This window comes from Canis lupus, chromosome 6 (genome assembly GCF_011100685.1).
Source record: "Canis lupus familiaris isolate Mischka breed German Shepherd chromosome 6, alternate assembly UU_Cfam_GSD_1.0, whole genome shotgun sequence".
NCBI classification, from domain to species: domain Eukaryota; kingdom Metazoa; phylum Chordata; class Mammalia; order Carnivora; family Canidae; genus Canis; species Canis lupus.
The window spans coordinates 3,206,827-3,233,486 of NC_049227.1; the positions used below are offsets into that span (position 1 = coordinate 3,206,827).

A 26,660-nucleotide genomic window follows, 5' to 3' on the forward strand; every position below is an offset into this window, starting at 1 on the left:
CACATCGGGTTCCTTGCAGGGAGCCTGTGTGCCTATGTCTTTGCTTCTCTCTATGTCTCTCATGAATAAATAAAATCTAAAAATAATAATAAAATTAAGTGTTAGCACTGTGCCTGGCATAGAGTAAGGACTCACTAAGTGTTAGTTCTATTAGTCTTCATGTTGTTCAAGACATACAACTGTCTGCACCTGTTTGCATTTTCTACTTCACTGACTTATATGATCATTGTTCATTAGTGTCTTCAAAAGCAGTTCTTTTCCCTCATTATGTCTGATGTGATGTGAACACGTTTTTAGATCACATCAAGAAACCACGAAGGGCTCAGGATTCTGTAGGTTTCTGTCAAAGCAGGTTGCTATCAGACTTTAAAGATAACAGATTTGGCATTACATCAGCAGGTCTAGATATAGTCAGGCCTGGTCCAAAGGGAAGACAAAGGATGCCATCTACGACTACACACTAAATGAATCCTACTGGGTTGATGGCATTCTCATCATTTGGCTTTCTTCCTCTCCTGAGCACATATTGACTTTCTCAGATTGCCGCTAAAATCTATCTAATGGTAGTTTTGCTAGGGTTCAAGTCATGCTTGCTTTTATGCCTGTAGACCAAACTCTCACACTGACACAGAAGACAATAATGAATACAAGGAGCCTTCCTTTAACACCCCCACCCCCCTCTGTGTCATTTTGCTCCTGAAATTAGAATTCCATCCCCCACATTCCATTTGGAACATCAGCAGTCTCTGGAAGTAGTGCCTTGAGAGTTTATGCCTTCAGCTTTCAGCTTGCTGCAGTGTGACATGTACAGACCAATAAGGATTTTCCTGTCTCTACACTGACAAGTGAGAAGTGAGAACTTAAACATGCTAAAGGTAATTAGCACTACGGCCTTGTACAGTCAAGTTCATCCTAGCAGGCAAAACAAAGTGGCAGGTTCTATCCCACTCTCTCGTTGAGTTCCATGGCCTCCTCTCAGACTCTCATTTTCTACATCTGTGTTGAGTTAGTAACACTTTCCAATTAGCAAACTTTAGGTCTGCGCAGTGGCAGTATTGTAGCCAATGAGGTTTACCCAAAGCATGATTATTGCTAATTGAAAACTTTTCCTAATTAGCAAACTTCTATTAAATACAGACTTTGTTTGCTCAAGATATATCAGAAGTGACTTGAAAGGAGTAGCATAAACCTTTCATTTCATTTGGCAAGTTACAGCAATGAACTCGAAATCAATATTCTATTTGTCAGAATTAGAAGGCCCACACTGAATTTATGCATTCCCTAAGAAATTTTGTAAGAGACAGGGATCTTTTTCCCTTTGATGGCAAAAGTCTAATCAATAAAAGAGACACTCTTCCTAACAGAAAGAAAGGAAGGAACACAGGATTTTTTTTAGTACCTGCTATAAACTCTGTGAAAGGGCACTGTCACTGTGACTTCGTTTAATCTTCTCAACATTACTGAAGAAGGAATTACCAGGCTCACTTTTATAGTGAGAGTACAGTTAAAGTTAAATGACTTGCAGAAAAGCATACAGTTAAGGGCAAATGTTTTAAAATCTGGGTGTGTAAGGGGCGCCTGGCTGGCTCAGTTGGAAGAGCATGCAACTCTTGATCTCAGGGTCATGAGTTTGAGCCTCACGATGGGTATAGAGATCACTCCAAAATAAATAAATAAACTTTAGAAAAATACAATCTAGACGTGTAAACCCAATTACCACTTTCTTTGTCTGTTGTTATATGGAAAAAAAACCACTGCCTATTTACAGTTAAACTAAGACAATTAAAATGGTTACAAATTATCTTGTATTATTTATTTTGGAGACAAGAACATATGCAGCATGAGAATCTAAATAAACCTGGTAATTACCTTCTGACTGTACTATGAATCAAGAAAAAAAAAGACAAAATAAGCCACCCTACACTTTATAATGCATGTTCCTGCAATGCATGACTATGAAATAAGATATGAAAGGTGTTAATTTGATATATAAACAAAAATTTGGGCTTGTGTTACCAGCTTTCACATCACTAGGAAAGCAGTGGATCACATTATGGAACCATCATATATAATGTGACATATCACCATACTAACAAAAAGCACAATATCTGATATCCAATTGAATAAGGCTTCAACATACTATAGTTAAACCTAATGCCTGAAAAATATGCTGTGTTGATGTTTCTGGAAAGAACAGATCATCTAATCTCAAGGGTATATATCACCTTACAGACACGTTTTACAGTATTTCAACAGAAAATATACACAGAACAAAGTGTGAAATGGCTAACGATACAAGAATGAAAATACTATGGTGAAAATGCTTAATTTCTTCACTCTGAGCTAAATTACAAGCAGTGAGATAACATAAGAGTGTGCACCTTGTAAGTCCTTGAGTAAACTCCTTTTCCTTTGTAAGCATTAAAAAAGCTATATTGGGTTAAACAGAATTCAAGCAACATCCGTAAAAAGAAAAGTAACACAACTGGCAACCCAAAGCTTCTGCAGATTCCCATTTCCCCAGTAATCACCTCCAATGAGACCTAGGGAACTAGCGCTCCATGACAATACACTGTCTAATGAGAGCTTATCTCAGTACTGGAAAAGGGTAACTAGAACTCAGCTCAGCCCAGCCTATGAGATTGACACCCCCACTGTCAGAATTTGGTTCAGCAAAAACTATGCACCAGTGAAGAAATTTGTGAAATGATCACCGAGTAGCAATAGACAATTAAGGAATTTAAAACAGCTGCTAGGAGAGCAACATGCCAACTGGCAGGAAAAAGTTTTAATACTAATGATCATATTTAAAAGAAAACAAACGTACCCCTTTTCTCCTTAATGGACAGTATTTCTCATTCTATTCAAATGTCCACCTCGGCAAAAGAAATTCTACAAGGCTTTACTAGCAAAGGTTTTAATTTCATTAAATACTAATCAACACTTATTACTGTATCTTTGGCTAAAACCTCAGGTATGGTAGAATGTGCAAAGGGAAATGATAGCAGGAAAAAGGTGCCAGGCTGGAAAAGCAATACTCCTTCTTACTGTGATATTTATTAGATGCATAACAAACATTTGGCCCTGTAGCCTCTTGGGATCAGAAGTGATCTAGATCTCATAATGTAAACATTCTAAGATGAAGCATCATGAGCAATCCAGCTATTATTCATTCTTAACATGATCCTCCTCAAATCACAATCAACCTTGTGATCACAAATAACCCCTTCATGCTGACACACACTGCTCTACAGAAGGTGGTTTCACCAGACGGCCAACAAATGGATACCAGCAAACTCAGTGTGTCTAGGTGATCAGCATTTTCAAAAAATAAAGCTGATATCTCAGGTTATCTATAGGTCAGAACTCTTCTCTCTCCCTCAATACCAAGAAATGAACAAAAAGAAATTCTGAGGGGCTCAAGAGAGAGGCTGGCAACTGTTAAGTGCCAAGAACACTGCATACATTATCTCATTTAATATGTCACAGCTATGTTTGTACCCATCTTACAAATACAGAAATTGAGACCCAGGCACACAAAATAGCCATCCACAAAGATATCTTGATTATCCCCCAAACGGTATCACAGGCATTAATCTGGCTTCAAACCTTATGTGCGTAAGAACCTCTCCTTCTTAAGGAAATTGGCAATCAAACATTTCCTAGTCAAAATTCAGCACCCTAGTTGGGAATCTGGTTTACATAGCAAAAATCTACAATCCCAGTTTTCTGCTGAGATTTCCTGTCCTCTTTCTCAAACTCTTATTTATCCAGTCTTGGCCATAGGATGTCCCTCTTCAGTTTTTGACTCACATGATTTTGCTTTAATTATCATCTAATTAGAACTGGTAGGGTCATTTATAGGCACTCTCTCCTGAGAAATGAGGTGTGGGCCTATGCAAGCAGTTCTCCTTTTGAGTCACTGATATCATCTCTGGTACATACAGCTCATGGTCCTTCTTTCATCAGTTGCTCTGGGTAATCATGGATACTGAGCAATCCTGGCAGTTCTCGCTACAATTCTTAAATGTTTCTTGGAAATTTCTGGCTTATTCAAAATTTTCTATGGGCACATTTCCTTTTTTACAGATAAAGAGAAATATCTCTCTGAACTTTTAGACAACTAGTTTATAGAGGAAAAAGAACTTCCATTTATGTCCAAATGGTGGAATTCCCTAGCAACAGAATGCACAGTTCATACGTAGAGTATGCTGAGGATCCTCCTCGTACAAAGTTCTTCAGAAAATTCTAAAGAAGCCTTCAACATCCTCCAGACTCATGGTACAGTCACCAATACTACAGTTTTGTTCTCAAGCTCATACCTGATGGGCAGCTGATTTCAGATGGGCTCATAGCTAACTCAACTTCCACTCTCCAGATGGAACTTTCCTTCCCTTTTGCTCCTTAGCATATGTCTTCCTAGACCTCTTTCCACGAATCTAACCCCTTCCCCTCTCCCAGGAAGATGGTGTCACAACTTATCTTCTCCCTGATCTCAGAGTACTGTCACTCTTTGTAGCCTCTGGGCCCCTCACAGAGCACTTGTCCTCCTCTTCCTCCTCAAAGACTTCCTATAAAATACTTGGCCTTTCAAGCCTGGCTCTTACTCAGGCAGCAGTTGTGGAATCATAAAATCCTACTCTCAATAAAACAAAGGTGCGCATGTTTTACTCCTCTCCATTTAGAAGCACTTAGCAAGTGCCTGGCACATAACAGCATTTGATAATTGTCAGTGCATCACCATTACTAATGAATGTGATGGGATACGGAAGTAAATGAAACATTTATCACCTGTTAACTAATTCTGGGTTATTTTTTAATATGACTTGTTTTTCAAAAACCTGGATTTTATCAAGTGAATTATTACATGCTCAAAGCTTAGACCCTTCCCTTTACTAGATAAACAAGAAAGTCATTCTGGCAGGAGTAATGGTGGGCCAACAGCACAATGCCCATTAATATTATAAAGATATCTTCGAGTTAACGTGGCACAAGGACGAGCAGCTTTCTTTTTTGATGTGATTTCAAAACAAGGCCAGTTGAGCAAGTCTGATGATCTATTTTCTTCTTCCTCTCATTATTGCACATGCTGATTCTTAGATGTCTGGTATCAACAGAATAGTGCTTGGAAATATATGCAGCCTAAGAATCCATAAACTTTAATAAATGCAGATAATTTTAATGTCAGAAATAGGTAGTGGTGACAAAGCTTCCCTCATGGAAAATCAAGGCTGGAATGACTGCTTTACTGTAGTCTCATTTTTCACAAGATGGCCTCTTAATCACAAAGGAAAGACTTGGCCAAATGGATATTTAAGCAGAATCCAGTCTATGTGCACCCAAAAGATAAGTCTTAAGGGAAAAAAAAAATTTCATGTAAATATCGTAATCAGAAGCCAAGATAAATGAGGGCACCTGCATGGCTCAGTTGATTAAGCATCCAATCCTTGCTTCAGCTCAGGTCATGATCTCAGGGTGGTGAGATCAAGCCCCACCTCAAGGCCCCACACCCAGCATGGAGCCTGCTTAAGACATTCTCTCTCCCTCTGCACCTCACCTCTTAAAAAAAAAAAAAAAGCCACAATAAACTATTTTTAATAGGTAATTATCTTAGTTTCTTTACATATGTCTGGTATGATATCATATATATGTATGTGTGTGTATGTGTTTTAGATCAAGTGTAAAATGATTAATGTTTCCTTAAAGTTATCCTAAATACCACTATAGATGATACAAAAACTATATATATTTTTTAATTTACTTATTCATGAGAGGGGCAGAGACATAGGCAGAGGGAGAAGCAGATTCCCTGAGGGAATCCGATGCGGGACTTGATCCCAGGACCCCTGGATCACGACCCCAGCCAAAGGCAGACGCCCAACCACTGAGCCACCCAGGCATCCCACAAACACTATTTTTAAACTTAAAATCACAGCTATTCTGAAAATATAAACTGCCCCTAAACACCACACAAATACTTGCATATGTGACTATCATGTTGAGAGTAGAACATTACAGATAAAATGGAGTGGAAACTCGTCACTGTCACTAGTTATATTCTCAAGTCCATGTAACTTTTTAAACTCTTTGGAATGGCTTTCCTACTGATCTCCTACTAATCTATTAAATTCATTGTCAAGCTGAAATAAGATTTGCAAAAGCAGTATATAGATTAGTGTTTACAGAGCCAGAATACTTGAGTTTAAATCCTGACTCTACCACTTACTAGCTGCAAGACTTTGGGCAAGTTATTTAACCTCTACTGTCTCAGTTTCCTTATCTGGAAAACAGGGATAATAAAAGTACCTACCTCACAGAATTACTCTAAGGGTTAAATAAAGTTATTAAAATTATACATTTTAAGTGTGGTATGAGTATTAGAAATCATTATATTATTATCTGTCTTTGCAGTAGCTGCACAGCTTATGTCTTGGTTCAGAAATGGCAGTAAGCAACAAATACAGGCAAAAAGACAAACTATAATAACAACCAACACTCTACTAGCACACGAAAACAATTCTACAAGAGTAAAAAGATCTTCATCCTATGCAGAAAAGAGAGCTTATTAAAACCTGATAGGTGTGCCCAATCCATACCAAAATATCTCCTCCTTCAGGATGGGCAGTATTTCTTATGGAAATCTGCATTTTCTAAAACATTTATCTATTGCTTTCATGTAAAATTTTAATACTTAGTACAATATTTTTTCCTCAACAAATTCTAGGTCTAGATGCCCACTCTCATGCTGTTCCTGCTGGGCAGCAGGGGCTCAGTTCCCCTATGCCACTAGTGATGACCTATTCCAAGAATAATGTGAAACTCCTATCAGGTATGAATCAGCTTTTGTGATTCTTTGATTCTACATATGGAAAGATGTGAAGGTCTATACTACATAGGCTTGACTTTAGCTTACGAATGCTTCTGAAAAGCTCATCCTAATATCACCTCCGAAAGTAGAATGAAATGTCTTCCTGACTGATCTTCAACCCTAAATGGCTGCTTTAGCTCTTCTTTCTTTGCAAGCCACAAATTCAATAATCCATTCAATCTTTAGATAACCTGATGCATGTCCTCCTGCCATCACAAAGAGTAAGACAAGTGGCCTTGCACACCAGAAAAGACTTCCAAGGGGCTTGATTTTATTATGAATAACTGTCAGAAAAAGTAGCTTAATATCATCTGGGCCCAAATCCAAACTTTTGACTTTTATACCTTAAATTATTTGCTGTCCCTGGATAAGAAAGTGTCAACAGTGTTGAAATGAATGCCCACACATAAGTTAGTGATTATCAATTTATGAAGGGCCTACTTTGTGCCACCCTGTGCTAAACAAGGAGGATATAAAATTTCAAGAAATTTAAAATCTAATGGAAGAGACAGATACATAAATAACTGTAGTGAAAGATAGCACACAGTTAACTATTTCAAAAGCACCTAATAGTCACATTTGGTAGCAGCCACATGAATCTCACTTTCATGTATGAACTATAATTAAGATGAACAGTTCTGGAGGAAATATAGATTATTTCAAAATATAGCCTTGAAATAATGGAAGCATCCCCCAAAATCTGTTTACGCATCCAGCTCAGTCACAACAAAGAAATTCAATATTGTAAGAAAAGGATCTTCCCTGGGTTTGGTTTCCTCAGATGCATACCTCTAACTTCTGGAAGACAAACATACCAGAGGGCACCCTGTCTGTAGCCACCAGATCAATACAAGGGAATTTTTTCTCTTCTTTGGTATCAGACAGCTTTTGGACCAAAAATTAGAAGGTTGGAAAAGCCTCAAACCTTAAAATAGGTAAAATTTTGTCTCTGGCTAGCCAGAAGGGAAAAGACAGGACACCTCACGTCCAGAAGAAATGGAGAGTCAGAAGAAGAAATTCTCATTCTCGACGGCAGACAGTCCAGAAAGCCTTCCCTACCTCCTGCACAGGCTTTCCCTCCAGCTGTGGCACTTGCCTCCTCTGGAGCCAGTTTGGAAATTACTTTCTATATTCTGTGGCTACTCTTGTTTAAAAAAAGAAGTATAGAACCAACAGGATTTCTTTTTAAGATCAGGCATGATAACTATACTGAATTGAATATGCTTTGTAGAAAGAAAGAAAGAAAAGAAGAAATAAGAAAGAAAGAAGAGACCTAGAGATAGAGAGAGCAGGGAGAGAACAGCAAGAAAGAAAGACAACGAACAGACATAAGCAAAGAACTAACAGAAAGAAAGAACTACATCCTCTTATCTGTCGGTAATTTCTGTAGTGCTGTTATTGAGTACTTACTTCCTAGGACGTCCTTCCTTCCTTCTGAAGGAAGGAAGGAAGGAAGAAAATAAGGTTTTTTAAAAAAAAATCAAAGAAAAGTTGTTGATGGAAGAACTGATAAATCACCAGTAGGCTGAAGTGACAGAAGAAAATGACAGACTTCTTAAAGAAAATCGGAGTCTTCTGAACTTCCCTCGACTACTCACCCTCACTGGTCAAACTGGAATAGATTATTTCTCCATTAAATACACCCACTGAGTTCTATGTTCTATTAAATTTCCTTCTTTAAATTTCAGTTCATTCAGCTGTTACAAAATGGCATAACTAGATTATAGGTGTGTTTGTGAAGCTTTCTTCGGCCCCAAGCTATTTCGGCTAGGGAACTGCTAGAGGAACACTCCCCATACTCCATGGTTAATTAGTGAGTATTTCATGTAAACTGAGGGGGGGGGGGGGGTTCCTCAAGCTGTGCGAGGCAGCAGATACTGCCTCTAATATATTGTTCTGTGGGATTTTATCCACCACGTAAAGTTCTAAGAATTGTGTGACTGTGAATAAACGCTGAAGATGACATCCACAAAGAAGTCAACAGAGAAAATGATTAACCAAATTGAATGCTTTTACAATATTACTCCTACAATAGTAAATTAAATACAGTATCACTTAAATGGCACTTGAGGCAAAAATATAACTTACACTTTCATTATTTAGCATTAATGCCACCACAATTTCCTGATGAGGAAATTAAGTCACAGAGCAGTTAAATTACAAGAATAAAACCTAATACTCAAAACCAGGTATCCAGAGTCCAAGAGAATGAACCTTCTGTTGAAACAAACAAAACTGGTTTATGTGTATGTGGGCACTTTTTATTTTTTTTAGAGGCAGTTTTAGAAGATAGAATTTTTTGGACCAGATTTGTTCTGATAATTACCTCTCTCTAGAATCCATTCTAAACCTCTAATAATTGTCATATGGGATCACACTATCACAACATTCTGATTCTACTTCATGGGAACCATCAAATGATGGGGCTGCAAGTCACAGCTTGCTGGTTCTTACCTGAATCAGACAGGAGACATAAGAGGGCCACATAAACTCTCAGGGAAAGGGTATCAACAGACAGATTGCTGTAGAGAAGACAAATTCTCTAAGTTCTTGGCTGGGGCCCTTATAACAAAAGACAAATTAATAAGAAAAGAACATACAAATGCATTCATTACACAAGGTTTTTCTCTTGCTTGTGTGAATTCAGAAAGGAAGGGACAAAGAAAAAATTTTACCTTTCTCTCTCAACGGAACACCACAGCCAGAGATCCAGGAAACTGATATGGTAAGAATTTCTTACCTTCTCCTGGCTTTTTGTCAGTTGTCTTGGACCTCAACTGTAGTCTCTGGTGCAAGTGGAGTGTCCCAGCCTTTTCACTGCCCCTTTTCGTTGTCACAAACTATAAGGGAGGAAAAATATCTTTTCCTTTTGCCCTGCTAAATTCTCAGTGGGGGCTCTCATCAAAAAAGAGATTAGTAAGAGAAAATCATACAAATCTCACTGTAAGTTGTAGATGACAAGTGGGCCCTCAGAACACAGTGAAGGCCTGCAGAAAGTGGTTAAGCTAGGTTGGATGAAGAGTAAGAAGCCATGAATATATGTGACAGGACAAAGGGTATGAGCTAAGTACAGTAAACTGGTAGAGACAAAGCAAGGTCAGTTCTGGGAGTCCCTCCTTCTTGAGGGATAAGCAAGTTCCTTTCCCCCAGTGACAGGAAGTGCTTATCATATCTCTCATATGAGGCTCTATAAACACTTTGGGGGAAGGTCAGAAGTCCTTTTTGCTCCTACCACTCTCAAATTCCTCCAGCTTGAAACATTTAACATGCCAAGGAACCGTATTTGGGGGAAATGTCCTGAACCCCATTATTTATCTATAAATCATATTCCAAGATGTCTATACGATTTCTAAATCACTAGAAGAACCTGAAATCTATTTATACAATGAAATCTATTTTCCTGAAACCACCAATGTGGTGCCTATAAATGGAACTATAGCAGATTTAAAAAAATTGAATGTATAGTTTGAGACCAGAAAAAGGATCTTGGCAGATGGGCACCCATAATCTCAGAGATGTAACATTTGGCTGATCCTGAGAACATGGAGAAAATGGTCACTTTATAAAGCATGCCCCAGACTCTCTGGAGGGCCTTCTTTTCTCTCTACCACATCCACGAATGGTATCCTTCTACTGTGCCTTTATAAGGAGTCTCCAAAAGTCTTATTAAAATGCAAATCATTTATCTTATAAAGGTCAGTCTTAAGCCTTTAGTATCCATAACATAATCACGAAAATAAAATTACCAAATATATTAACTATATTCTTGGTCAATGAATAGGCAGGTCAATCATAGGCAGGTGGCCTATGATTAGGGGACAGATTAATCTAGTAAAGAAATGGCAAGGTGGGTAGGAGATGTGTAAGGAGAGTCCTATTATGGTCTTGGCCAATAGGGGAAGGAGTAGCAGGGGAAAATATATAAAGAAAAGAAAGAAAAAGAACAAGGACAATTTTACCTACTAAATCGCTTTGCCTAAGACGAACCTCTGTTTCTAACCTCCTCCAGGGGCCTATTTAGAGTGAAACGGCCCAGGCCAGGGGTGCCATTTTCAGTTATTAAAGAAGCAAGTAGAGCTTCTGGCTCTGAGCAGCACTTGACCCAAAGGGTGATAGGCAGAAGGAAGAGGGAAGGGAATTAACCAGATCCCCTGTGGTTAGAGTCTGCACACAGCAGGGCTGATAACCATGTCCCTCTCAGCATGTTTTCCAAGGAGCGGTACTTTGATTGCAGAAGTTACCGCTGTCCAGGGCTGAGCTGCAGGGAAGGACTAAGGGCCAAAGCCATGAGAAGAGAAGTCCTGGATAAGAAACGTAATAATTAACACATCTGTCACCTGGTGGTGTAGAGCCATAAAACAGTGATGATAAAATAGGAACAATGCTGGCATAATTACCCTCTCCTGACCAACTGCCAAAGGTCTGGTGATTAATCAAAGTTTCTCTAGGCATTTCTCTAAACAAGTCCAGCCTCCAATCCCAGTGTAAAATCCACAAGCCAGCTTCTGGGAGTAAGAAACAGGCAGTTGACTTTAGGATTTTTTTCTTCATCTGGAGAAACATGAATAAATCACACATCATCAAGTTTATCATTTTTCTCCTCTGAGAAATATGAAATATTATAGATCATCTCCAGTACATCAGCTTCTTCACACTCCATTAGCATGAAGGAACTATTTTTGATATAATTTATCAAACCACTGGTCTCATTTCTCCCATTTTCTTCAAGATGGAGTCGTGGACACAGTGGACTCAGGCTTCCCTTATTCACAATGGCTGTAATCTGCCTTGTTCCCTGGAAGCAGGAGATAAGTTGAAGGGCATTGCTAGTGACGGGTCATCAACCTGTACTACTACCCAAAAGGCAGAAAGGGTCTCACCAAGAGACTGCCATGAGGCTGCCTGATATATGCTTTCGTTAGATCCCACTGAGGTGATCCTGTGAAGAGGGGTCTTATTTTTTTTACCAAGTGGCCACCTCTCCTACTAAAATCAGTTTTCTCAACCCTGTCCCACTTTGAAGTGAAAATAGTCCTGCTAAGGATGGTTGCCTTGTTAGTAAGTTACAGGCACTTTTGGGAAACAGAAATGTTTGAAAAATGTATTGAAGAATTAAAACATTTGCTGCTCCCTCCTCCCAGGGGTGGTAGCATTAAAAGATTTAACAGCAAGGCTGAGAACCAAATGGTCCAGTCAATTCAATGTGATTATTAGTATTATTTTAATTAATGAGGTCCTACTATGTATGAAGCAATTAGCATATGGTCCCTGCTCACAATCAGCTAAGCAAATGTATACCTAGCTATCCGTAATATAAATTTAGGACCAGACAAGGGTGTCCGAGGTACATGGATAAGGAGGTATTTTCACTAGGGTCTTTTTTTTTTTTTTAATTTTTATTTATTTATGATAGTCACTGAGAGAGAAAGAGAGAGAGGCAGAGACATAGGCAGAGGGAGAAGCAGGCTCCATGCACCGGAAGCCCGATGTGGGATTCGATCCCGGGTCTCCAGGATCACGCCCTGGGCCAAAGGCAGGCGCCAAACCGCTGCACCACCCAGGGATCCCTTCACTAGGGTCTTAAAAACTGTGTAGAATGTCACCATCCTGGATAAAGTTCAAAACAGGAAAGACAACTAGAGGTACAGAGACATTGCTGAGGGGCATGGAAGGGGAATGACACAGGGAGGGGATGGTGTACGGGTGAGGTGTACATGGGTACAAGGACCAAAAAGGGTTAGGTGAGGATGTTTCTTGAACAGGAAGCTGAGGAGTATTGGTTTCATCACTGCGCAACAGGGAGCCACTGAACATTTGGGGTGTTAACAGTGAAGATTACACTTTGTTTAAGAAGGTAACACTAAGGATGCTAAGTGGCCCAGTGGTTGAGCATCTGCCTTTGGCTCAGGTCATGATCCCGGGGCTCCGGGATCAAGTTCTGCATCACCTCCCTGTGAGGAGCCTGCTTCTCCCTTTGCCTATGTCTCTGCCTCTCTTTGTGTGTCTCTCATGAATAAATAAATAAAATCTTAAAAAAAAAAAAAAAAGAAGGTAACACTAATAGGAGTGTGAAAGATGACCAGGAGAGGTGCGGTGAGCATGAAGGAGACAGGAAGAGGCTCCTGCAGCAGAATCCCCCGAGTCCTCTCCTAGGTATAGGCTGGAAAATAAGGCCCTCACTCTAGTACTTTTTCTCCTCAATCAGGTCAAGCACTCACAGGGACTTTAACACAATTTGCTGAAAGAACAACTGAACATGTGTGCAAGGAGATATGTATAAGAATGTTCGGAGCAGCATTGTTCATTACAGCAAAATCTTAAAAACAATCTAAATGTATATAAATAGGATAAATGGTGGCATAGTCCTAAACTAGAATATCATAAGTAGTAGAAGAACAAAATGGAGCAAATGAATTAACCTCATAAACATAATGTTCCATTTTTAAATTCACCGAAGTGCATAGATAGGCACAAGCAAATTTTCAAAATATAAACATACTGCATAGTATTACTGATTCACAAATATGGACTGTGTATAAAGAAACTCTTAATATGAACAACAAATTAGGGACTGTGATTATTACCCCTGGGCATTGAGAGGAGATTGTAATCAGAATCACAATGAATGAGGGCTTCAATTGGACTGGAAATGTTTTACCCTTTCAAACTTAGTGACGGGTACATGGGTGTTCATTACGTTATTTTTCACACCTTTATTTAATAAAATAGAGCAAAAATAATCACGAATAGTCACCAGAGTCTTCGGGGCTGCCCATATTTAAGGACATGGATGGTAAGATAAAAACAGAGGAGAAGTCTCTGAGAAAGGACAGTGAGGAGGGAGTGGGGTCAGTGACAGGATGTGAGCTAGAGTGCCAACAGAACATGGGCTGCAGTTCCTACACTTTGTCCAGACTGGGCAGGGAGGCAGGAGGAGCCAAGGGGGCTAGTGAGATAAATGGAGATGAGGAGGGACCAAGGGACAGTCAAAAGGGCAAAGAAAGGGGTGGGAAAAGCCAGCAAGAGGACCAGGTGATCGTGACCACATTAAAAATGAATGGAACCCTAGATGGAAGACATCTTTTGGAATGAATATAGGGAACATATTTATCATCAGCCTACAGGGGAAAAAACAAGATTGTGTGTACGTGTTTTAAGAAAATTCCAAAATTAGCACCAAAACTTACTTCCCTTCCTCTCCTTCTAAAAGACTGGATTGTGTACTATCATTCTTCTTCAAACGGTGAAGTATTTTCTTCCACTCTAAGGCTGAACTGGGACAGGGTGGCATGGAAGTTCATCAGAGCAGAAGAACACACAGCAATTTCTCCTATTTTTCTTTTTACAGAGATGCAATAGGATAACTTATTTTTAGAAATATTAAGTTTATTAGCCTGGTATTTATTTTGGTTTACCCAGAGGGTACAATTACGCCTTAGACCTGTGGCTGAAAGACTTTCACAATAAACAATTTCTATGCTTACCACATGTACCAGGAGGAGCAAAGAAAGTCTCCTTTGTGAGGCACATTGCAGATACAACTCCTGCTCTGGTCTGCTAGCATTACCATTTGTTCTGGCATTGGAGCTCCTCTGACCACTACCCATGCTACAGAACTGCAGCCTGTGGGAGGTACACAAAAGGATTATGTTGAGCATTCAAGCTAGATCAGTGTCTGGGACTAGGAGATAAAATACCACCCTGAAACAATCTTCTTCTTGCACAACCAAAGCTCCCATCCCAGCAGTTACAGTGAAGGTTAACCAAGGCTGGTGGCAAGCTGGGAAGGTTTGCTGTCAGGGTCCTATAATTGCCTCTAGATCAGAATATTTATACTGAGCTTAGAGATCAATTTTCAGAAGCAGGAGCTCCGGTCCTGCTAAGTGCCTTCCTCACATTCCTGTTCCTGGAGAAATCCTGCTCTTCAAGTTGGGTATGTGGGTCCAGTTCACCCCTTTGCCAGAGCTGTGAAAACGTAAGCAAGAGATATTTGGAAAATGTCTGAAAAGTAGCCCATATGTCTGAAAAATAGCCCATTTATTACAGGAAGTAATAAATGGGTTTGAGAGCTTCTCTAGTCTGCCAAGCTCGTAGGTGATACTGCTGGAGGTGCCCAGGAAAGCTAAAATGTGCAGGTATTAAAAATGTCTGAGCAGAGCAGCACATTGTGACATCTCTGGATAACCACAGCTGTTCCCCCTTGTTGGTCTGCAGGAACTGAACTCCCTTTTATTTCTGAACCCCCTTCTTGGTCTGCAAGAACTGAAACTTACTCTTCAGAGTCTGTGTGACTGAGCACTAAAATCAAGGAGGAGAGTAGAAACATATTTATTTGGACTCAAGGATGTGTCTGTGACAATATGAAATACACACAGACTTACAGACCGTGCATTTTCTCTACTAGTACAGATCTGGCTGGGGACAACCAAGCATTAGCCACCCAGAAAATAGTTCCAATGGTCTCTAAGCCATAAACTGTCAGGGAGACCTCATGTGATTGGCTTCCATTCTAAAGGACTCTGGTGAAACTGGTGCCATCCAGCTAAGCCAAAGGTGGAGCCAAGGTAAAAAGAAAAGAAGACAAGCCAGGAAAATGCGATGGTGGGAAGGCCTTGCTCATTAAAACACATTCACAAACAATACTGAGATGCAGACTGCCCCATGAGTCACTGTGGGCCCTTAGATGCTGCCCACCTGATGCCAAAGCGGTCCAAAAGACTCCCACAAGACTCTGTCATGCAATAATGGAGATTCATAGGATTTTGTAGGACCTGACAAAAGCCCATTCTGTATTTTTAGTAATAAGCAGCTATTTGAAAACTGGCTATTCCCCTACTGCCACAGGAAAAGAAGAAAAACAAGTCTCATTAAAATCCCTTTTTACTGCACCAGGAAGTTCTTAAATGATGTAAGTAATGGCAAAGGAAACTGAGACAACCAATACTCTGTCCCAGCAGGCATAAAGACAGCCTTCAGTCACAACCAGGTTTTGAACTAGTATCCAAGGGTACGACCATTCACATTTGTCCTAAAATGCTCTTAGGATATTGTATGAGTGACTAATGGCATGACGGAAGCACTCAACCTTCAGGGGGCTAACAGATGTACTATTAGGAGGGTCTAAGACTCAAAGGAAAATTAATCTCTCAAGAAACAACAAATGGAAAGAATGATGCTAATTGTAGAAGACCAACCAATGACCCCAAACCATTAGCATGCAGAAGAGACAGTGTGTAAGCAACGACTTGGAAGAGAGGAGTGATTCTAATGCAAAACAAACGATTCAACTCCAAAAGAAAACACAGATCCTCACTAGGTATAGGGTGATATACAGAAAACTTACATTTCTTCTACATTCCAAAAATTACTTTCTTGGAGAGAAAGTTCATTTTCTTAATGATATCCTCGGCCACATCTGAATTGGGGTTGTCAGGTTCCAACCTCTGCCCCTCAATTATCCTTAGCTCCATAATCTTGGTTAAAAGTGGCACCTTTTCTGAGTCTTGATTTCTTTATTTGTAAAATGTGGATAATGAAATCTATCTGGGGGATCCCTGGGTGGCGCAGCGGTTTAGCGCCTGCCTTTGGCCCAGGGCGCGATCCTGGAGACCCAGGATCGAATCCCACGTCAGGCTCCCGGTGCATGGAGCCTGCTTCTCCATCTGCCTGTGTCTCTGCCTCTCTCTCTCTCTCTCACTGTGTGCCTATCATAAATAAATAAAATTAAAAAAAAAAAAAAAAAGAAATCTATCTGGTAGAAATGTTCTGAGCTTAATGGAATGATATATAAACCAAAGTACAAATCATATACCATGCAAGGCCCACTACAAAAGTCAGTAGGTCTGGATCTCCTCTTCTACAACCCTCCCCCAACACACACACACACACACACACACACACACGCATGCACACACACACCCATGAGGCACACACCCATGAGGTATCACAGTATGGTAGTTAGGAGCACAGGTTCATCTACTGGGCTGTTCAATCCTGGCTCAGCCAGCTACTAGCCATACGACCTTAGCCAAACTTTTTAAATCCTTCTAAGTCACAGTATCCTTATTAGAAAAATGGAAAAAAAAATAGTGCCTCTGTGATGGAGTGGTTGTGGAGAATAATGGGATTATAACCTGAACCAAGCTTAGAACAGTATCTGGCAAACAAAGCTCAGTAACTGTGAGCCAGGATTATGATTATTATTACACACAAAAAAATGGAAACTTATTGAGAGAGGGAATGCCTCATTTGATAATTTTGAAAAACTAGAGGCAAAGCATTTAATCAAGTCATATCTTCAAAGCATGCTATGTCTCCTGTGAAGACACTGATAGAATAATGATATTTTACATTAGTACTGTACATCTTACTTTTATAAGTTTGGCTAACATACTTTTTATTTTCCTTTAAGGAAGAAAAAGTAAAACACTGAGAAAGCAATTCACATAGGCAATTTACGTATTAAAAAGCAATTTGTGGGGCACCTGGGTGGCTCAGCCAGTTAAGCATCTGACTACTGATTTCTGCTCAAGTCACGATCTCAGGGTCCTGAGATCAAGCTCTGTGTTGGACTCTGCACTGGGCATGGAGCCTGCTTGGGATTCTCTCTCTCCCTCTGCCCTTTTCCTCCCCAAACCCTGCTCAGGATGCCTCTCTTTTTAGAAGAAAGAAGGAAGAAAAGGAATAAGGAAGAAAAGGAGTAAGGAAGAAGACGAAGGAGGAGGAAGAGAAGGAGGAGGAGGGGAGGAAGAGGAAGAAGAAGAGGAAGAGGAAAAGGAAGAAGAGCAGCAGCAACTTGCAAGGTATAGGCAGAAAGCAGAGCAAATCCAGCATGACTTCCCATTACAGTCTCATTTTATACCCATTTCTTGGTGCAAAAAGAACTGACTCTAAACATCATGGCCCCAAGGCTGTGCAAGACAGTCCATCATCAGAGAGGGATACAATTATATTCGCTAGAGCATACTCTCTAAGGCAAAAAAACAAGAACAAAAACAAAAACCCACAGAATACATTACAGAAAGATTTTCAATAATACTGAAACAAATGTTTTTAAAGAATGATCTAAATGTAAAATAACAACATTTCATTCCTGTTAACAGAGGTTTTATTGTGTTATCTTCTTGATCAAGAAGGCTAAGTATTATGAAATGGTATGTGAAAGTAGGTCAGGTTAACTATTTCTGGGCATTCAAATCCTGTAATAGCATTTCAATCGCATAAGCACTGCTGAGAAAAAATATAAATAGTGGTTTGGACAGGAAAAAATCATTGCCATTTCACAAAAGAAGAAATTGAAACCAAATACCAGAAAGTTGAACAATTTCTCTAGAGTTAGTTGCTCTTGAGCAAGTGTCAAGAATGTAGATCTGAGACATGCTGTCCCTGGCTCCAAATGGCAGACAGTGAGACTCTAAAGCTGTGGCCAATGAGTAATTTTCAGGTGACTGCTTAGATGTTTTCTTATGGTACTACCATCATTATGTAATTATTATACTAACCATGTCTATTATAACTTTCTTATTTGTGCTATGAATTACTACACTTAAATATTCCATCCTTCACTAGGAACTAATCAAAAACAATCCTCTTCTAGTCAGTAACTCTAATGAAACCCTGTTGTGGTGATGAAACCATCTGCAAAAATCCATCATTCCAAGGGATTCTTTACTCATGCAAAAGTGGTACACAGGCTATATTTAAGTTTGAGTCCATTCCTGGTTTTTAGCTTCTCTATGAGATAGTCAATCATACAACTTCTAAAAAAGAGGTCCTTGGAAGTAAGAATGAATGACATATTGAAGATAAATGTTTTTATCATATAAATACTCTAGGTGCTTGTTTCTGTTCCATTCCACAATTCCAAGAAGGATTCCACAAATCCCAAGAATGGGATTAGAGATTAGAATATAACACCTTCCCCAACTTTCTTAAAAAGAGGTCCCCCAATACCTGAAGATAAGTGGACTCTACATGGCAAAAACAATAGGAAGAAATTGAAACTCCACAGAATATCAGAATATATCAAACCCTCCAGTTAATTCAACAAACCCTTTACCACACTACACCGAAGGAATGAAAACACATGACTAGATGTACTCTTCAGCAGATCAGGTATTACTCCTCACCCTGATATCCCTTTTCTCTTCCTTCTAGAAGTTTCGGAGGGACTGGGGAAAAAGTTATGGATCATGAAAAGGTTCAGGGGCTAAACCCAATGAACTAACACATTAATCAATTCTCACTTATAAATCAACAGCACTCAAAATGTTACATAATCATTAGGATGCAGATATAATAATGAAGGCAATGATGCACTTTGCTTTCAGTAAACTTCAGCAGGCAATAACATTTTCTTATAATAATACAGCCAAGAAAATAGTTTATGATGTTGAGAGAGATATTAAAATGGGCAAAAATGCACAAGGGAGGAAGGCATTAGATATATATATTTCTAAGTTATTAAAAACTGAAGAAATATAAAAGTGAGATTAATGTTACAGAACCTACCTGCATCTCTAGAAATGAAAGGTTTAGGTTATATGAAATATCTTCTGCTCTCAAGGATGTACTATAGCTAGAAGGAGAACCTCTGCATAGAATTTGAATGAGTGATGGGCTGAGAAACATCAGATGAAATTGAAGAAGGGAAATAAAATTTCCCATGAAAGAACAGTCTTTAATTATGAAGAAGGTTGTCTGGGATTACCCCACAGGCACCTTGCAAATCCTTGCTCTTTATACCTGGAAAGCCATGTTTCCTGCCTTACTCTTTCAGGTCCAGAGACATAAAGAGACTGAGAATAGAGAAGCAGCAGTGCCACAAGATACTCCACAAATATGGGAATAGGACAGAAGCCACAGATTCAGCACTAGTTGAGCACCGTGGCTTCGGGCACGGTCAGTGTTGTACCTGCTGAACAGAGGGGGTTAAGAAAGGTCAGAGAAGAGTGAGGGAATCTTGGTAGAAAAGAAGGTTTCCAACACAAAGCATCAGCAATGAAGAGGAACTCAGGGCAGATGGGGAAATTCTACAGTCACCTGACCTCTGAAAGGCAGAAAGAAATGTATTCGTTCTTAAAAATCTCTGAGCAAGGAAGGAAGGGGGGAAGAAACTACCAAAAAAAAAAAAAAAAACTTGTTTATAATAAAGACTACATTCTGTAGCAATTTCCTAGATTCCTGGGGTTAGAAATCTAGATTGCCAATGGATAAGTGAGCCTTAAAATCACATCCCTGCTGACAAAAATTCATTTCTTATAACCGTCTCCATTTACCGGAATGTTGAATCTTTCCCATGGGGAAGGAACAAATGAAAATGTTATTTCTCTGCTCATGAACTCATACCTTTCTGTCTGCTTTTCACTGTTGGCAATTTCATTCCCCTCCAAATTTGACTAAAGCCCGTGACCTGAGGGAAATAATGTCTATATAATAATCTTCTGAAACTCTAATTCTGAGTCATGTTTTTTTGGATGTTGCCTCGCAGTTTATGAAAATTGCACTGAGCTATGAAATGTAAGTGATGTGATGTCTCTGCCTAACATAATCATTTTGCTGGTGAACATGTTGCAAATACTAATGAAAAGGAGGCTCCCACAAAAGCCATGAAAGCTGGTTAATGGCAACAATCTAGCAGCAGTGGCCCTATTTTCAGTGCTGTTCCTCATATTCCTTTCAGAATAAAACTGCAAAGGGTACAAGACAGGTGGTCAAAACACAGTCAGGAGAAGCAGAGAGGAATTCACTTCTGCTGTGATCCCTTGTCCCTATTTACCTGGAATCTCTGACTTGCCAACTCCTGTGAGTTTGAGGCATGAACATGCAATCTGAGCTTGGGTTGACTTTCCATTTTAAAGAACACCTCAATTTTCAGACAGGATCAATTATCTGTTTCAAATGGGTTTAGCCATGCAGTGTCATTAAAGAATACTTCTCTATGGCTGCAGGTAACTGTCACACCTGGCGGTGGATCCTACAGGGCTGATACTTCTATCCACTATTTGGCAAATTTAACACAACCAAATAGGATTAAGGACCATTATTTTAATTTTCCCATGGCCATTTTAATTTATTCAATGTGCAAATAAGGGAATTAAATAAAGAAGAGTTATAAAGACAGCTTGCCCCTAGGAAGTCTGATCTCAAATAAAGAGACCTTTTAACATTAAATATCTGTGATCTATGGTACTTGTGCACTTACCATCATACCAAAAAAGAGAAATGGAAATAACATTAAATATTAAAATAAGTATTCAGTTATGAACTTGCCTTTTGAGAGACAGTGGATGAAAGTTTAAAGAATTTAAATAGAAAGTTTTATTATTTGAAATTCTTTTTTTCTGATTCCCAGCGAAATGAGGGGTTTTATAGTTTCCAATTTTCAGCAAATATTACTGCAATTGTATTTGGATCTAGGCCATTTAGGAAATGATGCCATGTTAGATAATTAATCAGCAAATAAAGTCTTCTAAAGTAACCCACACATATGTAGCATCACGACCTATGACCTGCCAAATCCTATTTAACTAGTAAATACTAAGAGAAAATAATTAGCAAGTATTACAGATTAAATGCAAAATTACCCCTTAATATTTGTGAAGATTATTTTATATATTGAAACTATAGATATTTAAATGAATCCTAAGCATAGTAAATTACTTCTAAATTTCACTGATCATATTCCACACACACCTCTGCATTCTATAACTATATGGCACTCATAATTTTTTTGTTACTCATAATTTTTAAAAATATTAAAATGAAAACATTAAACTTATAATAGTGAAGTATTCCCAAGGCAAAGTGAAGGAAGAGGGCTTTGGGTGGTAGTGTAAGTGGTAGTATAATTGTTTTCAAGAAGGATTAACAACCATTTTGTCATAAGCTCTGTAGTAATTCTCCAAAAATAACTCATTTGAAGCACTCAATCCTGAAATGACCTTTTTCCCTTCAATAAAACAACTCTTATATGAAGAAATATTACAAACAGGCTGGCCATGTTTGCAGCATGAAATAAATCATCAAAATAAACTCTAAGCCCTGGGCCCCATTTTCAGTCCATCTCGTGTTACTAATCTAAATCTGCCAAGGACATCTAAACACATTTGTAAAACAGGACTCTTACTGGGATTATAGGCATGCCACTCTACTGAAGTCTCCATCAGGTTAGTAGGGCTGTAAATCAAAAATTCAATTATTCTTACTTATCCTGTAATTTAAAGAGTTGTTCATATTTCTCCTGAGAAGTAGAACTATTATAAGGTCAATTGTGAACATGCAAACAAAAATGATATTTTTTTCTATTAGAGAACATCTTTGATTTTAGGTAACCAGACAATAAGAGAGTAATGATGGTCTAATATTTAGGGCAAAAACATAATGGCCTCAACACTGCTGGTATGTAATTTCTGAAACAGAATTTAAAAGTTCCCTCACTCACCAGCCCAGAAAGGTCTTTTTTGTTCTTCATTATTAAAGAGTCATATCTGTCACAATAAACCTAATATAAATTTCTTAATACTCCTAAGACTTTTCCAGACCCTGATTTAGACACGTATTAAGAATTCATTATCTTACTGCTCTTCTATTATACTCTGTTATTCCAAAAAGTAATTTTCCACCTTTTGTTTTTGCTGGTTAATAGTACACTGTACCTCTTAATAACATAATCTCTGTCCTAATGCTTCCTATTCAGGGAGTTAAAACTATACAGAGAATTTAAAAACACCATAAAGAAGGGCTCCATGCTCAGACAGCATACAGTAAATACTCGTAGACACACTGATACAATAAGTGCCAATTCACACTTCAAAATGAACAACTTCAATCACAAAGTATCTAATAGTATATTGAGTTATAAAGTTAAAAGGCGACGCATGATTCTGTGACATTCTGACTAATATTTCTGAAGGCTACACATATATATTTTAAGCCTATTCACCTACTAAGTTTTAGGTATTTAATTTTATCCAAAAAAATTACATTCCCCAAACAAGTCATGTGATGCTGTCTTTAAACCAAAGGTACTTAAAAGATACTGCATCTTACACTAGATAAGTTAATGTGATTGCCATTAATTCCTTATCTGTGTGTAGTACATTTTTAAATATCTATACATCTTTAAATTATGTCTGGAAACAAGAGCAATTTAAAAAATAAAATATTTTTTCTTTGATCCACAAGTTATTTAATAGTATTATCATTTAATTTCCAAATATTTAGAGATGTTCTAGGTATCATTTATTATTGAATTCTACTTTATTTTTTTATTTTTTATTTTTAAAGATTTTATTTATTTACTCATGAGAGACACACAGAGAGAGAGAGAGAGAGAGAGAGAGAGAGAGAGAGAGAGGCAGAGACACAGGCAGAGGGAGAAGCAGGCTCCATGCAGGGAGCCTGACGTGGGACTCGATCCTGGGTCTTCAGGATCAGGCCCTGGGCTGAAGGTGGCACTAAACTGCTGAGCCACCTTGAATTCTAGTTTAAACCTGCTTTGGTTAGGGAGTATAATTTGTGTATTTCAATGCTTTTGGACTTACTGAAATTTATTTTATACCTCAAAATATGAACTATATTAATAAATAAGAACACTTAAAAATAACTTTTATTAACTGAGGGGAGCATTCTATGTATGTCGATTGAGTCAAGGTGACTGACAGTATTGCTAAGGTATTTTGTGTCTCTCCTAAATTATGTTAAATTATTCTACAAGTTACTGAGGAAAGAGTGTTGAAATCTCCTACTCTACCAGTAATTTGTCTAATTCTCCTTGTGATTCTATTAGTTTCTGCTTTATATATTCTGAGGCTGTATTATGAGGAACATATGCCTGTAGCTTTCTTGACAAGTTCCTGTTTTCATAATGAATTAACCTATTTATCATTATACATTGTGTGATGTGATACCTCATCCTATTTGTTCTGAAGTCTACTTTGTCTGTTATTAATATAGCCACTCCAGCTTTGTTTCAGCTTTGCACAATATACTGTTTTCCACCAAAAGGTTTTAACATACCTATGTCTTCACATTTAAATGGGCTTTTTATGGACCATACCAAATTGGGTTTTGCTCCTTATACAATTTTTAAATTAATGGTTTATATTTAAGGTAGTTATTGCTAAGGATAGGTATATATTTATCATTATACTACTTAAAAAACTGCCCCATCTGGGGGCACCTGGGTGGCTCAGTGGTTGAGCATCTGCCTTTGGCTCAGGTCATGATCTCAGGGTCCTGGGATCAAGTCTCACATAAGGCTCCCTGCAGGGATCCTGCTTCTCCCTCTGCCTAGGTTTCTGCCTAGGTCTCTGCCACTTTTTCTGTCTCTCATGAATAAATAAAATCTTAAGAATTTTTTTTAATTGCCCCATCTTTTTTTTTTTTTTAATTCTCTTTTACTTTCTCTTTTTTTGGTTTAGTTGAGCATGGCTTACAATTTCATTTGATCTGTTTTACTGGCTTCTTAAATACAGTTCTATGCTTTAGCTTTTTCTCTAGTGGTTGTTCTAGAGTTCATGATATACATCTTTAACTTATCATTGTGTATGCTGAAATTTTGGTATATTACTTCACATATAATGTAGGAACTTCCCAATAGCGTACTTTCCATTTCCTCCCTCCTGTGTTTACCTCGACATATTTTAGGAACCCTATGATGCATAACTTTTATTCTTGTTTTAGACCAGGATCAGATAGTAAATATTTTAGGCTTTGCAAACTATATGTAGTCTCTGTTGCATATTTATTTTGGTGTGAATTTTTTTTAATTGTTAAAAAAATAAATAAAAACACTCTTAGCACAAAAGCAAGCCTTAGCATTAAGCTAAGCATATATATATTAAGCATATATATATATATATATATATGCTTTTACATTTTTAGTTCTCTTCTTCCCATTTTTTAAAACCAAATATTCCACTGAGCAGCATATTCCTGCCTGAAGAGCTTCTGTTAACATTTCTTATAGTGCTAGTCTGCTAACAAAGAGTTCTCATAGTGCTTGCTCATCTGACAGTCTTAATTTTACCTTCCTTTAAAAAAGATATTTATCCTGGATATAAAACTCTAGATTGAGGGAATTTGTTATTTCAGTTCTTAAAAGATTCAATCCATTGTCTTGTAGCTTTCATAGTTTCTGACTGAAAATCTGCCATATTTTAATCTATGCAACCAATTAGATAGGATTTCTTCTTTTCTCCATTGCCTTCAAGATTTTCTTTTATCTTTTATCTTTATTTTTCAGTTTGAAGACAATGTATGCAGGTGTCTTTTCTTCATATTTATCCTGACTGGATCTGTAGTTTGTCATCTTTCATTTTGGAAAATTCTCAGCCATTATAATCTTCAAATATTTCTTCTGTTTATTTTCTTTCTCTTCACATAGATTGTCTGATATGTTCTACATAATATGCTCTGTTTTTCATTTCTACTCTTTTTGCTTTGTTTCAGTTTGGAAGGCTTCTACTAGTCTATCCTCAAGATTACTGGTTTTGTCTCTACTGTGTCCAGTCTGCCAATAAATGCACAGAAAAAAATTTTCATGTGTCATTGTTTCTGATTTTGCCATTTGACTCTTATAGATTCTATGCCTCTATTAAAATTTCCCACTAATTTATGTATACTGTCCACCTTATCCATTAGACCTTTTAATATAGTTATCAGAATTATTTCAAAATCTGTCTGAAATTTGTACATCAAAACCATCTCTTGATTTGGTTGAGTGTTAAACCTCTTGACAATAGGTGTTTGTTGTTCCCTTGTTCACGACTGGGTATCATAGTTTCTTACTGAGTTCTAAATGTTTGTGTAAAAGAAACAGAAGTAAATAATATTTTTTTCTCGGAAATGAGTAACTTCTTTTAGGCTCTTAGTATGAGGGATTGAGTAAATTTAATCAGTAACTGAACTGGGCTTGGGTCTTGTTATTGTTGACAGAATTGGTCTCAGTGCCCTCCAGGGTGCAAATTCCTCCCTTGATAGACTATTGTGACCTAGTATTTGTGGCAGTCCCAAAGTTCCAAAGCAGAAGTCAACTGAGAGTCTAAGCTTGAAAAAAATCAGAAGAATGTTTAAAAAAAGATAATCAAGGAATATTCTATAAAATATCTGACAGATCTTTCTGAAAAAAAAAAAAAAACCAAAAAACAAAACTTTCCAAGTCATTAAAAAAAAAAAAAAAAAAAAAAAAGGCCTATGAAACTGTCTAGAGAAGTATAAGGAGACCTAATGACCAAACATATAGCATCTTGGCTGTTGTAGAATGCCATAAAAGAAAAGGGGCATTAGGTAAAACCTAAGAAAATATGAATAAAGTGTAAACTTTACTTAATGTAGTAATACTGGTATATTAATTGTAAAGAAGTAGCACATTCTGGCATGATGTTTAAAATGGAAAAAGAGGTGGTGTGCTTATGGGTACTCTATGTACTATCTGTAATTTTTTTTAAGGCTATAGTTATTTGTTTTAAAGCTCATTTTTTAAAAAGCATCAAAGAGGCAGCTGGTGGCTCAGTCAGTTAAGCATCAGACTCTTGGTTTCAGCTCATATCATGATCTTGCGGTCCTGGAATCAAGCCCATATCCAGCTCCATGATGAATGGGAAGTCAGCTTGAGGATTCTCTCCTTTTCCCTCTGCTCCTCCCCCTGCTCATGTGCTTTTTCTCTCTCAAATAAATAAATCTTTTTTTTTTAAAACCATCAAAAAGTCTTTCTCAGTGTTAATGAGCTATCATAAACTGACAATAGGCCCTATATACAAGCATTACGAGGTATGTGTGTGGGCAAATC

At 38.0% G+C, this 26,660-nt stretch overlaps 1 protein-coding gene and 1 non-coding gene across 12 annotated transcripts in view; one reads left to right on the forward strand and one right to left on the reverse strand.

The window, feature by feature from the left end:
* The window catches only part of AUTS2 (activator of transcription and developmental regulator AUTS2), a 1,128,325-nt gene that overhangs the window by 539,557 nt on the left and 562,108 nt on the right, over positions 1 to 26,660 (reverse strand). The gene's annotated exons all lie outside the window — the stretch shown is intronic.
* Positions 1,036 to 1,178, forward strand: LOC119872443. Its single transcript, XR_005361518.1, has one exon. It is a non-coding gene; the product is annotated as a U4 spliceosomal RNA (small nuclear RNA).